At 38.7% G+C, this 13,850-nt stretch overlaps 1 long non-coding RNA gene across 2 annotated transcripts in view; it reads left to right on the top strand.

Annotated features, from left to right (window-relative positions):
• LOC108640964 overlaps nucleotides 1–8,215 on the top strand; it is a 64,929-nt gene extending 56,714 nt beyond the window's left edge. For both annotated transcript variants that reach the window (XR_003915579.1, XR_003915578.1), the window contains one exon: nucleotides 8,114–8,215. This is a non-coding gene — a long non-coding RNA (uncharacterized LOC108640964). The remainder of the gene's footprint in view (nucleotides 1–8,113) is intronic.
• The last annotated feature ends 5,635 nt before the right edge of the window (nucleotides 8,216–13,850 follow it).

Here is a 13,850-nt window from a genome sequence, read left to right as displayed (position 1 = left end):
GTCATTGATACTGCAGTGATAAAAACCCTACTATAATCAAGACTGGTGTGTTCCTGATTTCCATTCCTCTCCCTCCAGCAGTAGTATACTTGACTTTAGTACTTACTTTTTGATTCCTTGGATGCTTTTCTATTCCTTGGAAATTATGACATATGTGTGTGCTTTGAACTAAGTGAAAACATGTAGTACTATAATATCCAGTAGCATCTTAAATACACTGATGTAGAATTGACAGATGTATTTTCCAATAGCATTTCTATGATTTTGGAAACTTTGGAAGGTAAATTTCTCTTAGAAAAGTCAATTCTGTAACACAGTTCACAGGATCTGAGGAAACAGTACCTGCTGCAGAATGTCATGAGGTCCTAAGGTCAAATCCCTCTTGGGAAATGGTAAAAAATGGCAGCTCAGCTGCGATGTTCTAAAAATACTTGTCTGATGAAGCTGTTACCTACCCAACAAAGATTAGAGTCTTCTGTGGCACAGATGGGAGCATGCAACTGTTTGATTTAACATGTGATTAAGTATGTGCCAGTACCCAGAAATCTGTAGTCTTAAAATGCAGCTCATGCAGCACCAACAAAATTGTATTTGCAGTCTAAACAGAGAGCTATAAACTGTTGTTGTAATAGTGGTAAATGCTGGTGCTCTAATGTGCCCCAAAGATTGTCAGGACGTGTACTAGGGGACTATAAAAGGGACTAGAGAATATGAAAAGATGTTTTTGTCGAAATAGGATTCACAATAAATATTAATCTTCCATGTGATTCTAAACTATGTTCCTGGTGTAATCTTGATGATGGCTCTCTAGTGCTTTGGAGCTCACCAGAAGTATTTATTGAGTATAATATTTTTTACAAGTCCCTGGCTGCTTGGACAATTTCTCTGTATTCCTCCCAGGCTCCTGTCCTTGCTTCCACCCTCTGTAGGCTTCCCTTTTGTGTTTGTTTGTCCAGGAGCAACTTGTTCATCCACACAGACCTGGTGTTTTTGCCCAACTTTCTCTTTGTTGGGATACATCTCTCCTGAGCTTGGAGGTGATGATCCTTGATTATTAACCATCTTCTTGGCTTCTCTTCTCTCCAGGGTTTTATTCCACGGAACTCTTGCCAAGCAGATCCCTGAGGAGGCCAAATCTCCTCTCCTGAGGTCCAGTTGTTGTGTTTGTGTGCCCTCTTCAGTTCCAGGGATCTTGAACTCCACCATGACATGGGCACTGCAGCCCAGGCTGCCCTTGAACTTCACATTCCCCACCAGCCTCTCCTTGGTGAGAACAAGGTCCAGCACAGCACCGCTCCTCGTTGGCTCCTCTGCCACTTGGAGAAGGAAGTTATCATCAGTACATTCCAGGAGTCTGCTTTTGGTCATTCTGCTTTTCACCCTAAAATAAGATTTGTTGGCACCAAGTAATTTTGGCAAACCTTTTTTCAAAACATTTTTGGAGAATTTTGAGAGAAGTCTGCGGTCTGTTGTATTTTCTGACTTTAGAAGTTTGTTTTCAATTTTTTTATTTCAACTCTTCAATTTAATTTAATTTCCTTAATGCTTTATTTCATTTCCCATTTGAAGAAATTTGTGGTGGGACTTGTGGAGGAATGTGACTACTGCCCCAATTTTCTTTCACAGATTTGAAAATCATTTAGCCTTGTTTCTCATGGGACAGCAAAGCTTTGGAATTGTGTGATTAAAAGCAGCTTCTCTTTTCCACTGAGCATGCCTGGTAGAAGGTGTGTTGAGGGCAGGGCAAAAGCATTGGCTTATTTGGAAAAAGCAGTTTAAGGGATGAATTTACAACTTTTCCAGTTTCAGCAGAGAGTCTTGTAGTGTCCTTTTTCTCAAATGTCCCTTTTGTTTATGCTGACTGATGACTTTGTGCTTTCTGACAGCAAGAACGGATTCTAGAGTTCACCAGGCAGTCCACCATCTCTGAAGCTGTTTTGTAGCACAAAATGACATCTTGTAAAGCCATAGTTATCCCAGCAAAGCAAATGAGGTGTTGCTGCTGCCCCTTTGAGAGGCACCGTTGCCTTATTGCTCCCAGAGTCTGAGGAGTTTTGCCCAGCTGGCTGAGATGGCCATGCTGTGCCAAGGCTGAATGAGTGGTGGACTGAGTGGTTCAAATGTGTCAGGCAGAGCTGAGTCCCGTTAGCCAGTGCTGCCACTGTGGACAGGGGCAGGTGTCCTGTAGGTGCATGTGAGTTTTGACAAGTCACCTGTGGTGGCCTCCTTTCATCTGAAAGGACTGTCTGCCCTACGATCTTTGTGTGTGTGACAACAGACCCAGCAGCAGAGACCTGTGGGCTTGGCTATCAAAGGGCAGGAAGAGGAGAATCTGTTGCTGGGAGAGGGGGAATGGCCTCTTTTTGCCTCACGCTTCCACCTCTTAGCTTGACTAAGAGGTACGTAAACAGTTGCTTCTTTTGCTCTTTAGTAGCTTTGTTTAATATTAAAAGCTTTGTTTTCTGCTAACAGAAGGTGTCCTTTGGAAAGGACACATGCCTCCTTCTCTTTTGTTTGATTCTAAACAAGATGGAGAAGAAAGAGGTTTTGCTCTGTGTTTTGCTGACTCGCTGTGTTCACCTTCACAGAATCAGCGTCACTGCTGTTTCTGCTTGTGAGAAATTTGCTGAGGTTTGGGAGAAGGTAAGCAGGGGAAGGGTGAGAACAGGGGATGCAAATATTTATCCTCCTTTTAATCATGGTTTTTCATTTAAAAAATACTAAGCAGCAAGTGGTTTGGCATTTCCTTTATTTTCCTTATTGGCACATGAGTCTCAACTGTCAGGGAACAATCCTGTGAGAAGATCTCTCCTCTGTCTCTGCGATGAGCTATACTGTATGGCACACTCCACAGAGCAACAGAACTTAGAGATAATAGTTTTTGTTTGCTGTTTGGGTAACCAATTTAGAAATACAGAAAAAGACTGAGTCATTTTGAGTTTCAGAATGATAGATTTCAGAATGGCTTTAGAAGAGTAATAAGAGTGATAAAGAAGGGATCCTCTGGATGGCCTGTCTGAAAACCAGCAGTAAAGAAATGAGATGCAGAAGAAAACAAAACAAAGCTGCTGGTGATGTGAGGGGTGCCAGCAAGTAGCCTGTGGCAGATGTGTGTGGGATTTTCACAGAGGAGTGAGAGCAGTCTTCCCCTAAGGTTCCCCAGAGGTGTCTTTCCCTAAGCATCAGAGAATTTCTGAACTGGATCTTTCCTATGCTAGCAGGACATCATGTAAGCCATGATCAAGCCTTTGTGATTCCTGTTGTGCTCTTAGCTGGTGCAGTTCCTTGTCCTTCTGGCTGTGGGAAGGCAACCAAAAGAATAAGCTTAATGAACAACACTGTAACAATGTGAAAACACACCACTTAAAAAATTAATATTTCATTTTTATTCTAAAAGACAAGCAATTCCTTAAATAACATAAAACTCCAGACAAATCCTTGTCTTTTGCTTCCTCTTTGTTGTAGAACTGTGGAGGACACTAACTCTCAAGAGAAGACACATTTCAAACCTGGTCAGGAGCCTTGATGCAACCCCCTTGGGTCTGCCTCCTTTGGGCTATGGAGCGGGTGCTCCAGTGGCACTCTGGGGCTGCTGCTGCCCCTTCCTGAGCCCCAGCACCTACAGGTCTGCCCTCCCTCTCTTTAGCAATGGGCTCTATTAGATAAGGTGAGATGGGCCAGAAAAGGGGGGCATTAAGAAACCAGCTTGACACTGATATCAGTGCAGTGGGGGGGCCTGGCACTGAAAAAAAGACAGTTTTCAGGGTCATATCACCAGAAAGAGTGCTCACAATTTGGAGATGATGGCACTGGTTTGTGTTGTTCTGATGCCATTGGGAACTATTATTTAGGGGAAGCTGGCAACCATATTTTGTTTCCTATTCATTCTGCTGGATCATATCTATCCAACCTCAGCTGTATTTGTGTAAATATGTGTATATACATTTGCATACATTGGAATATCATTTTCCCATATGCTATTCTTAGATGTCTGAATGAATTGAAGAAAAAGAACTAATACAGAATTAACAAGGAGTTTTAAGATTGTTTTCTCTGTGTGTATTTAAACCATGGAGAAATAATTGCTTAGTTGAAAGGTGTACAGGGATTATTGTAATCTACAGTTGTGTCTCTGCTGGCATACCAATATAGATGAGGCAAGACATGTGATGAGGAGCATTAAAAGAAATTATAGTGTAAAAAGGATTATAAAATATTCTTTAGAGATCTGAAGACCTTAACTGAGGAAAAAGGGTCTGGTTTTCTTACTCAAAACTTCTTGACTTCCTTTCTGATGTTTTTAATGTCTGGTTTTTTTTTTCCCCAAAGTTTGACATATTTGGAGTTTTTGTGAATGTGATCCCTCTTCCTCTCTAGGGTTGTCATATGTTCAAAGTGAAATATTTTTATGCCCACAACTCATTAGTAGTAGAATCTGGAAAGTTAGGCCTCTGTTTCGTAGTTCTCAGTTAGAAAGAAAGGGCAGTAGTAATCTGAAAAAAAAATGAGTCAAGTATTTTTAGTTTGGATGCTTGGAAAATCATTATCATTGTGGCAATACTGAAGGATTTTATACTGGCTGAGCTTACACTGAAATTTCCTGTATGTATCCAAAATACTGACAAAGAACATAGGTGCATATGAGAGTTACCCCCCAAAATGTTTCTAATTCAGCATTTTTGTTTATGGAGTTTGGAGATTTTCACTTTTTCCCCCCCACTAACAACAGTATTTCGGCTACATTCTCTTGGACTGAAAATACTTTATTTCTATGCACCTCAGGTAAAGATGCTCTTAATCTTAATAGTTATCTTAATAGTTCTCACTTCCTTAAATGCCATTCTGAGAAATTTTTGTACCTACCTAGAGATCTGCTAAGTCACTGTATGAGTTTGAGAAATCAAATCCTCAAAGGCAGAGATTTGCAAAAATTTTGGACCTTCACTTTTCTCTTGGCAGGGCCCTGCTACTAGAGCAGGATCTCCTGTTAGTAAAAGGAGAGACGATTGGATCTGGTTTGTGCTCAGCTCACTAAAGAAAGGATCCAGATCTGGAAACAAAGTGTGACTTTTATTCTTCTTCTGAGCTTGAAGTTTAGGGTTGTTTTGATTCAAAGGGCTTGATTTGGCTGCTCCTAGGCTTTATAAACAATATTAGCTGGTAGGTTGGACCTAATTGTTTCCTCATACTCTCTACCTTGAGCACACTCAGGACAATGTGAATTCCCTTCCCCATAATGGGAATATATCAATAAACACTATCAGGATCCATGAGCTGACTGATTACCCAGAGTGTGAGAAAAGGGTGAACATGCTTTCCTCATAATCCATAATCCATAGGCATCAGAATCTCTGATATCCAAAAATCCATAGGCATCAGTATCTCTGTTTGGTTGCTTCCCCAGAGGCCACTGATACTCTCAAAAGGAGTGTTAGCATATGCAGCAGTTGTTATTTTGGCAGTAGTTAATGGTCAGCAGGCAACATTTACCTGAGCTTAAAATGTGAAGTTTACGTTGGGGATTTTGGAGGGGTGTAAACGAGTTAGCCAATATCTGAAATTTGATGAGAGCTTTGTGCCAATGCTCCTTATGCTTCCTTGAAAGTTCCAGGTTAGTTTACATCATTCTGGCCTCCTGGGCCAGCACGGTGATGAATCACTGTGAGAAACCAGACAGAGTTGCTGATAGGATTTCCACAGAAACCCACGTTGAGGAAATATATGCATAGTTTCCTCTGTGGCTATGTTGCCCACTTTTTAGGAGGAAAAAAAATCTGGGGCACATTTTGACTTGATACTGAGCATATGCTGGCACGGCTGGAAATGTTTTTATATCTACGATGCTAAATAAAGATGCTCACTTGAGCATTTTGTTTTGGCTGAGTCTGCCCTTTCAGGATGCATGTGTAACCTCTTTGTGAATTACTGAAATAAAGGAATTGCCTAATGCAAAAGAGAAATTCCACAAATATGAAACCCTTGGAATGTTTTCTACATCAGCCATTTCCTTTTTCGCTTGTGCAATGTGTATGGATTGTCAGCCTGATGTGGTGTGTGGTAACCAATGTGTGCAGGAGGCTATTAATCTTCTTGTTATAGCACTGTGGTAATGTAAGATTTGGGGGAGCAGTGGAATTCTGTTCAAACACTCTCAGCTTGTACTTGTCTGCCTCTATGAATCCTTTATATGCACTCACAAACCTGAATCTACTTCCTATATTTGTCAGCAGGTTCACCCTTTCCTCACACTCTGGGTAATCAGTCAGCTCATGGATCTTGATAGTGTTTATTGATATATTCCCATTATGGGGAAGGGAATTCACATTGTCCTGAGTGTGCTCAAGGTAGAGTGTATGAGGAAACAATTAGGTCTGACCTACTAGCTGTGGGATTAATATGCCTGAGGGCATGTGTTGTAATTGTTGTAATGTAGGTTTTGTGTTTGTTCATTTATATATCAAAATTTCATTCTCCAACAACTTGCCAGACAGTGAAGCTTGCAGAATAAAGATTTGTTATACTGCAGTTAAGTTTAAATAAGTGCTGAGCCAAAAAGGAGAGAAGTCTTAAAGGCAAAAACATTGGAAGAAAAGTGATTTATTAAACTTTTTATTTCCACTGTCTTTGCAATTATAAGCTATCACATTGTATAGAGTTTTTTCCCTACAATGCTAATACTCCCTCTGGTATATGTAGAGTATGGTTTTTTTTTTCTACAGTGTTTAAAGTCTGAGGCTTTTAGCAGTTTAATCCAAACCAAAGCATCTATATCATGGGACTTGCCTTTAATTCTCTCTTAGATGCTTTTTTCCCTGTATGCCAAATTAGATATCATTCTGAAGGCTTTCTTAATTAACATTTTTTTAATCAATGACTGGATTCTCAGGAGGATTTTTTTTCTATGCATCATTATTTTTCTCTTTCCCCAGTAACTTCACAAGCAAATTAAGTAAACAGAAAGAAACACTTTGTGGATTTTTCTTGTGACAGCCTGCAAACCTGTGAAGTTTTTTTTTTATTTTTAAGTTGAAGCTGCTAATTGTAGAACTGTATAATTAATGCATTATCCACGACAACAAGGTTACATGATTTGTGTTTAGCAAACATGCTTTTTCTGGAGGGTGGAAAGATACATAGTGAAAGCTTATGGAAACACTAAGCTGTTTCTCACCACTTTGCATGACAGCCAGTCTCTCAACCATCATTAGAGCTGCTTGCCCAACCAGACTCTGAAAGATACCCTGAAAATTGGCTGGAGCTCTGCTACCACCATCTGAGTCCACAGCTTGAACCTGGCTGTTTAGCCTTCCAAGATTTGCCATTACAGGCAGATATTCTCAGAACTGGAATGTTTGCTCTGCTAATTGGCACATTCCTACTTAGATTTGGTAGGACATGCTGATTTGTAACATGACTCAAGAATTTACTTCTTAATGGGTAGTTGCTTCAACTTTCCCAAATCTTTCTGTTTACCAGCCTCCTTTCTTTATTGTGCCTGTCTACTTTCAGCGTTTGTAATCTTCTTTTATTAGCTAGACATCCTTCTGATTATTTCACATGTTTTTCACTGGTTTGAGAATTTCTCTGCTCCCTGACCTTTTCATAAATCAAGTATGTGTTGGCAGGTGCTGGAAGTGATGGAATGATTTCCTTATAGCTTGCAGCAGTTGATGTTGTATCAATGCTGACTTTGTTATTGCAGTCATAGAAACATTTTTAACAAATTGGATGATGCTTTGTGTATTCAGAATTCAAATGCAGTATGTCTAGAGACTTGTCTGCAAACTGAACACTTGGGAGCCCCAGAAATAGTGTGACCCCTTCCAACATGAAAATTAGAAGCTGTGTCATGACTTACACAAGTCTTAATGCATCTCCCAGTACAAAAAATGGTTGTAAATACGATAGATTTGACTGAATTGGTATTTTTGGCAACTTGTGTTCACGTCATTTTTGCCCCCTCACTCCTGATCATTTAATTCTCTTGATTTTAAACTTTTAGTGAAAGGAAAATCATATTGCTATTTTGGGATGAGTTTTGCAGTTATTGCCATTATCATTATGTGTTTACTGATGTCTGAGTGTTGGTGAAACTATTGTGTCTCTCTTCCAGATTGAAATATCTGAGGACCCTTCTGCTCTCAGGTAAAATTTTCACTGGGTTTGTGCTTCCCATGCCTCTGTGAAAGTGCTGAAAACTCTACAGCTGGCTTTGAAAGCAGTGAGTTTTTTGTCTTGTCTAACGATTTTCTAATGTTTAATTTGATCAGCTTTTGCCAGAGTGACTTACCTGGTGCACCAACCTGAGTGTCTGTTCACCAGCAGTTAAAATGTGTGCAGGGAGCCACTGAGTAGCACTGTGGGAGAAGGGAAAGCCTGCTCTGCTCCCTGCCTAGGATTGCATGTCTATAATTCATTGCCTTTGAAAACTGTCTTATCACAGCATCGACTCCTTAGTGGTTTAATGCAGGATAAGCTTATTAGAGATAATCTGTTTACTGAATGTCCTTACCACAAAGCAATCTAGTTAACGACATCTTTTGAAGCTTTGTCTTCTGGATATATCTTTGAAACTGATCCTCGATTATTTATCTGTATCTGTATCTTTAGATCCTTTTCTTTAGACTTGTATCTGCTTTGGCATGAAATTACAGTGTCTGGTGAATACACTGATAAACTAATTACTCTTGTGGGGAAATAAGGCAAACCAACACCATAATGAGCTAGTGAGGGCAAATAATTCAGTCTGTTCATGGTTCTTTAGGCTTAAAAATAATTTTCTGTATTAAAGGAGTAAAACTTTTCTAAAGAGCTACACTTCCACCAAATGTTGCCACAGTCTCCACAGTGATCATCACACAGCAATTTGGATGTCCGGATGTTTTCCATCCAACATGCTGTCCTCCTTGAAATCTGGACCACTGCTTAAGATGTATAGAAGAGGAAATGTAACCTTGCAATTCATCCTCAAATGGTATCTTGGAAAATACCTACAAGCCATTGTATTAAAAAAGACAGGATGAGGAAAGAGCATTACAAAAGAAATGCTGAAGAATGAAAGATGAAAGCGGTGAGAAATGTAATATAGTGAGCCCATTTTACCTTTGGATCTTTCTGACTGTTGGGAACTGCTCAATGCAGTTCTGCCTTGATAGTTCAAAATACTCTACATGTCTCACCTGACACAAAAGCAACTGCACCAGTTACTGAAGAAGGCAATGTTAGTGTGAATAGTGCATGGGACCCGTTGTGCTTCCTCTTTTCTCATGGAGTTTAGGTGCCTTAAAAACAGAACTACAAATTATCAAGTAGCCTTTTCCCTTCATAGGAAAGAGAATCTCAAACTTATCAATAAAAACAGTGTTTGAGTGTCTTAAGAAATTGTTTTCTGCAAAAAACCCCAAGTTTGAGACATACAGATAACTGCTGACAGTTTTGTGATAAAGCTTTAAAGTGAATGTGACTGTTTCAAAACCTGTTTTATACACTCTGTACTTCTTGCTTAACTGATCCTTCTGTTGTTGAGGAAGCCTGGATGCCAAGGATCTAACCAACCTGTCTGAAACCTCCTGAGGCAATCACAGATTTATATTCTACGCTCAGACTAATTTTGCCTCAGTGATTACTGTATTTGGTCAGGTCTTAGCAAGGGCTGTAGTTGGAGGAAATTGTATCTCAGGTGCAAGGCATACTAGATAATGCAAACTTGAATATTGTCTTGTAGGCAAAAACCTAGCACCTTGTCAAAAAGAGTTTTTATTTTGGATCTTCCTAATCTTCTTTCCTTTTTCTTGGCATTATTAGATACATGCACAAAAGCAGGTACAAGAGAGATTAGCCTGGAGTGTACACACAATACATGTGTACCAAAGTGCTATTATTTCAGATAGTGTTCACAAACTTAATAGTGAGGGCTTTCAATAGGAGTGACTTCGTAACATTGTAGGCAAATTCCACAAAGTTCATTCTTTGTAGTGGAAAATATACTCATTACAAGGGTGCCAAAACTTTTGTGTACACCAAGAGGAAAAAAAAAAGAAAGAGAGAGAAAATAAACACTTCCTTGCCAATGTTTTTAGAAATATAATACCCATTCTTTCTGGTGTGGACTGAACACTGCTAGCCCAGTTAGAATACGGTTGCTACGTGCTGCAGGAAAGTGGAGAAGTGTTTCCTTGCAAGCACTTTAAAGCTACTATTGAGTTTCTGTGAGTCCAGAGAAATCTAGTACCTCCAGCCTGTAAAACAAGCTTCTCTATTTGGCCTCATTAATGTTTAGTCTGTTTTTTCTTGGCAAAAGCACTTCAGTGACGGTCTCCACCAGATTGACACTAAAGTGTTTTCTTTACTTGCCATCTGTCTGGACTGATTGGAAAAAGTAAAGTGGGGCTTGTTTAGAAAAATATATAAGCAGTTCATTTGGCACAAAGTTTGTTATAGATGTATGAAAAGCAGCTGGGTTCAGCTCAGGAGGTTAAAAAAAAAAGTTTTATTACAGAGAGATGACTTTTCATGTACAAGTTCATGCACTAGATGTATTCTTTCATTTAGCTTGCAAGAAGTGACTAAATAAATTAGCTATGGCATTTAATTAATTTTATTTGTGTTTTACCAAGCCACTTATAATATTATGTGTGAACAGGAATCTAGTGTTTCAAATGCCAGTCAGTTGCAAGTACATTTAAAAGCAGCAGAAAAGATGTGAAAGCTTCTTAAATACTTTCTTCCACCTTAATTCAGCAAAGGACTTAAATACATCAAAGTCTGGTGTTTTACTGGATTGATTCTGGTTTTTTTACAGGTTTGTCTGACAGACTTGCAGCTTTATAGCTATCTTTTTTTTGACATGGTGAAGATTTGGCTAAAGATAGCTTAGAATAGTAATGAAACCCTGTTCACGTGAATGCTTTCTCTGAATATGTTTCTGTGTGTGTCTATGAGGATGTGTATGGACAGAGAGCATAAGCATGGTCACATGGTGCTTTTTTCTCCAGCTGTGTCCATTGCTCAGCTTCACCCCTATTAGTATTCCAAATCCATTATGGTTAGAGGTCAGATTCAGTCTTTAAACTAGTTATGTTTGGCCCAGTCTTTTTCCCCCTTCTTCTCTGAAATATCCATAGTTGGCTTTTGCTGTGTTCTTATTATGAGACTTACTCTCTTCATTATTGGCTGAGCCTCTGCCATGGTGAATGTGAAGCTGAGAAAAAGCCATTTTTCTATGATTTCTGAAAAAAGGAGGCTGAATTTTAATAGCAAAAAAAAATAGGAAAACAAAAATTCTTTCTACTTTCTGAGGAATGTTAAACCCTGGCAGAAATTGTGTGCTGTGTTATTGCAATGCTTCTGCTTGATCACAGCTCTCTCTGTATTGTTTCTTGTAAAAATTAATCAGTTTTAGGAGGGAAATTATTTTTCAGGCTCTCGGGTAGGAGGGATCAAACCTCAGTCTTCTGTATTTCCAGTTCTGAGGACTGTGTATTTGTTATTGATAATTTAGAGTACATAATCATCACAGCAGAATTATCAAAAGGAGAATTTATTTCCCTCAGGTTAAAATTCTAATGTTGCATCAGAGCTAAAAGCTAGTCCAGTTTCTGATTCCAGAAACTAAAGAAAACAAGTTATGCTCTGCTGAACCACAACTTTGCTTTGTCTGTGTTTCATAATCATGGACAAACATAACTGTAACCATCTGAATGAGTTTTTAAATTTCAGAGCCTCTGAAATTTCACATTTGTGTACACACTCGTTAACATCTTTAACTGAATTAGGAATATTTTGCACTGGTTTAATGTTTTTCTCTTCTGAGATTCCATTTTTGGAGGCATTACTTGTGTTGAGTGCTAATTCCTGACTTAAATATGTACTGCTCAGGCCTCATGGATTAGGTCTCATCTATTACTGGACAAGAATTTTCCTTGGTTGTGCATGTTTAACATTTCTTCTGTAACACAGGAAGGCTGAAGACTGACCATGGTCTATCTTTGGTTTTCTGAATTGGGAAGTATAGAGTGGTAAGGTGAAGTTCAGCAGTCCCCTTCTGATAGGAAGACTGAGGCAGCAAATGATGCACCTGGAAATTCCTTGGGAATAGGTGAATGTTTTCATTCATGATTTCAGGTACTCAACCCCGTTAGACACTATCAGCCAACTAACTAGAGAGAGTTGTATGGGAATTATTGGCATAGGCTGTACCTGAATCTCCTCTGTGGCTGGATTTGCAGGTGTGATTTTTGCAAATTCTGTTGTCCAAAACCAGATGCAGCTGCTTTGATACTTGCCAATAGCTTGATATTTTTTTCTCTTGAGACTTTCATTAACATAAAATTATTTTTGCCACTGTGTTTGTTTTGAGCATCTGTTCTACATGACATGTTTACTTTGTCTCATCTCTGTGGCATGTTCCCACTCAGTATTTTTCAAATGTTGTCTGCTGGGTTGGATGATTCATTTTTTTGCTGGACGTTATTAGCTCAATTTACAACTTTCACTACTGTTTGTTTTCAGTTCTAATGTAGAGGTTTATTCTTCCTTTCTTCATTAAAATTATTACTTTCAGTACATCATGTCTTTACAGATGAGTCAGTTAACTTGCCTAGATGGAGAGGCTAATTTTTATTGAAATTTTATGTGCCCATATGGCACTTGATTTGTCTTTGTTATAGTTGTTTTCTGCTGTTGTAGTTATACTACTGGCAGTAGAAATATATTTATATAAAATTTATATAACAGCCCTTTAGTACTGATGATACATACTAAGATAATACAACATCTTTTATACATATGGTAGGACAGGAAGGTGTATATAGAACACTGATGGTCTGTTCTGTGTGCCAAGAACCCCCATACTATAAACTGGAATAGGTTCAGCAAAGTTACTCTGATTTACCAATTCAAAAGATCTTGCCACTGTACTTTCATATTTGTAAATCTAACTAGTTTCATAGAGGAATCTGCAGAAATATACACCTCATTCACTCAGTGTTATTTGTCACTGAGCAGTAATAACATTGCTGCCTCTTTACACAAGCTATTGATTGATACTGGTACTTTTTGTGTATTGATAAACTAGCTTTGACTACACATAGGAATTCCTTATAATAAAAAGGATATCATGAAAACACAAACCATACCAAACCAGATAAATACAAAGGAAGTGATTGATTAGAGGGGTAATCATGTGTGCTTTCATTTCAGAGCAGAGACAAATTAGTTTCTTCCTGCACACAACTTTGAAGAAAGAACTCAGTCTCACACTGTAACTCTACCAAAAGGTGAGAGGCATTCTGGATGGTTTTCCTCCTTTTTATATGAATAATTGGGTATAAACATGAAGTTATGGCATAATAATATTTTTGATAGAAGTAGTGTAGGAGGAGCTGTTACAATTGCTCATCATAGTGGGCTGCTATTGAGTTTCAGGCTAGTCAAACCCAATTTTTAATTAAACTTGAAAGTTCTTTTGGTAGAGAAGGCAATTTTTGCAAAGTTTTCACATGACAGTTTATAAATTGAACAGTGAAAGACAAGTATGAGAGCATGAGATGTTGTCTAGTTCATCCTTATAATTGTGTACTTTTGCAACATTAAGCTTAGGCTCTTACAGAATGCAGTAAAAAAGGAGTCACTGTCAGGTGGTAAGAACACTGTACTGAGCACTTGGCTCTGACAGCTCTCATTGTATGGCATTAGTTGATTCACTCTCAGTAGTGATAAGAAATACCTTGTAGATGAAGTCAGGTGACATGTACTGTACTAACTCAGTGAGAGGTACAAAGGCTGTCAGTAAGGAGGTGAGGTATGGCTTTGCCAGATTTCCTTACACTGCTCTAATCAAACAATTGTAG

This window comes from Manacus vitellinus, unplaced genomic scaffold (assembly GCF_001715985.3).
Source record: "Manacus vitellinus isolate BGI_N305 unplaced genomic scaffold, ASM171598v3 scaffold_137_pilon, whole genome shotgun sequence".
NCBI classification, from domain to species: Eukaryota; Metazoa; Chordata; class Aves; order Passeriformes; family Pipridae; genus Manacus; species Manacus vitellinus.
The sequence above is the reverse complement of the archived record's forward strand: the minus strand, read 5'-3'. Positions and strand labels throughout refer to the sequence as shown.